This window comes from Arctopsyche grandis, chromosome 3, assembly GCF_051622035.1.
Source record: "Arctopsyche grandis isolate Sample6627 chromosome 3, ASM5162203v2, whole genome shotgun sequence".
NCBI lineage: Eukaryota > Metazoa > Arthropoda > Insecta > Trichoptera > Hydropsychidae > Arctopsyche > Arctopsyche grandis.
Genome location: NC_135357.1, coordinates 29,631,573 through 29,634,469, shown reverse-complemented (window position 1 = coordinate 29,634,469; position 2,897 = coordinate 29,631,573). Strand labels below are relative to the sequence as shown.

The 2,897-nt window shown below is 45.1% G+C and overlaps 1 pseudogene; it reads left to right on the top strand.

Annotated features, from left to right (window-relative positions):
- Nucleotides 1–2,403: 2,403 nt before the first annotated feature.
- Nucleotides 2,404–2,586, top strand: LOC143910107 (U2 spliceosomal RNA; annotated as a pseudogene).
- Nucleotides 2,587–2,897: the final 311 nt, after the last annotated feature.

Here is a 2,897-nt window from a genome sequence, read left to right as displayed (position 1 = left end):
CCCGTCACTATAAATCCCACCCTCCGCAGCACCATATCTTGGGAAAAATTCTCAACTCTTCTTCATCAAACCGTATCTTACCCCCACTCGATTCACACCACCCAAGACATAGACTCCGCCATTAATACCATCACCGATGAAATACAATCAGCCTTGGACGCCAGTACCACTACCACTCCTCACTCCCCTCTGCACCCGCAAGCTTTACCCCCAGATATTCGCGATCTCATTCGCCTCAAGAACAGAGCCAGGAAGGCATTCCAAAGGAACAAAGACCCTATCCTTAAACAGCGAATGAATAGACTTCAGCAAGACGTTAAAAACGCCCTGTGGCAACTACGTAACGACAACTGGGATACTAAACTCAGAGCGCTAGAAGACGGACATAACGGTTTCTGGAAACTGTCTAAAATATTCAGAAGCAACGGCAATAGAATCGATAGGATCAAAGTTGGTGACAACTTCGTCTACTCCACCACCGAAAAAGCAGAAGCCCTAGCAGACAGTCTCCGGGAACAGTTTTCTCTCTCAAACTCCAACCTACATAGCGACTTTTGCCAAAAGGTGGAAAGCTCCGTCAATAGCTACCTTGAAAATCCAGCCCCCGTACCCATTGTCGCCACTTCGCCGCTTGAAGTCCTAAAAATCATTAAAACTATCTCTGCTAAAAAGGCCCCTGGCCCGGATGGAATCTCCAACAAAGCTCTAAAAGAACTCCCTCAAAAAGCCATCGCTGCACTCACAGCAATACTAAACGCCACCAACAGAATCTGCTATTTTCCAAGTCAATGGAAACTTGCCAACATCATCCTAATCAGAAAACCCTTTTCGAACCCCTCCCTCGCAACAAGCTACAGACCCATCAGCTTGCTCTCCTCACTGAGTAAAATCCTGGAACGGATTTTAATCTCAAACCTCAACAACGAGATCGCTAAAATTGACCTCCTTCCCAAAACACAATTTGGCTTTAGACCTCAACACTCTGCAGTTCACCAGATACACAGAGTCGTTGAAACCGTAATAGACGGCTTCGACCGAAACATGTCCACTGGAGCAATCTTCCTAGATATTTCCAAAGCCTTCGATAAAGTTTGGCACGCAGGCCTCCTTTATAAAATGATTGCCGCTAACATCACCCCCCACTCAATTCGATCCATTGCATCCTTCCTAAGAGAACGGAAATTTCAGGTCAAATTGAAAGACCAAATGTCAACCCAGCGGGACATCTCCGCCGGAGTTCCCCAAGGCTCTATCCTCGGCCCCACACTATTCAACCTATACACACACGACATACCCACTCCCACCCATAGATACACAAACATCGCGCAATACGCCGACGACACTGCCATCTTAGCAAGCTCCATTAGCCCCAAGGGAGTCTCGCTTGCCCTCCAGAAGTACTCGGACCAACTTGTAGCGTGGTACGATAAATGGCTGATGAAAATCAACCCGGATAAAAGTCAGGCAATATTCTTCTCCAGACGTAAAAAACGGCGTAAACCAGGTAAGCCAGTAATCATAAATGACAAACCAGTCAACTGGACCAAGTCTACCCGCTACCTGGGGGTAATAATCGACCAGAAACTAACCTGGAAACCTCACATCACCAATGCGGTGCGTAGAGCTAGGGCAGTTACGTCAAAGCTTTACCCACTATGTAAACACAACAGCAAACTCTCGCTTAAAAACAAGTGTTTGCTGTACAAATCCATCATCCGCCCACAAATCACATATGCGAGCCCCGTCTGGGCTCACACAGCCATCTCCAACAAATCAATACTCAAATTACAGACTGTCCAAAACAAATTCTTGCGTGCCGCGGGAAACTATGACTGGTACACAAGAAACACTATTATTCACAGCGACCTAAACACTGACTACCTTGACAAACACGTACACAAACTTGCCGTGAACTACTTCAAGTCTCTCGGCAAGATAGACAACCCCCTGATCAACTCCCTCAGTGAGACCAAACTCACGTTTAATCAAAGGCCCATCGACATTTTGAAGACGGGCATAGGCTAAAACTAGCATTCAGTTAAATTAAACAAATCACCACCGAACGGTCCCAAACCAGCTAACCACCCACTAACACACTAACCCCGACAATATCCCACAGATGATGCACTAATTTTGCTTAGTGTTCTAGCCTGACAAACGATCAACAAGCGAGCAGCCGCCAGCCCGCACTGCAATATCAACGAGAGATCGATCTTATATAAAACGTTCGATAGATAGGTCAAGGGAGTGTCACTACCCGAGAAAACTATCGTTAAAATGTAGCCACAAAGAAGTTCGAATTATCGCAGAGATCGATCTGATATAATACGATAGATAGATAGGTCAACGGAGTGTCACTACCCGAGAAAACTATCGATAAAACGCAGTCACAATCATCGAATTGTCACTTCTCGGCCTGTTGGCTAAGATCAAAGTGTAGTATCAGCTTAATATCTGATAGTTCCCGCATCGCGGGACCAGTATATTAAACTGATTTTTGGAAAGTGACGGGATGATCGGGGCTTGCTCCACTCCTGTCGCGGGTTGGCCCGGCATTGCAGTGCCGCCGGGATCGGCCCACATTAACTATTCATATGACCTTCTCTTCTTACTGATTGGGAACCACAGCGCCTTCTGATGTTGTTGATTAGACTTAGGCCAAGGATATTTATATAATGCAATATGATTGTTCCATTAGTGATAGTTTTAACAATAGTCCCCTTTTGTGACATTGCACCAATGTCCTTCGGCTTTGGTTGGGTACTCGTCAAATAACAATATACCACTCCATTATAATCTAATATATAATTTGGAAAGAGACTTTGTATATATGTATGTAACCTTCGTTCGTTGGTTCGTAGACGATACATTCGATTTAATTTTTTTTCGATTCATAT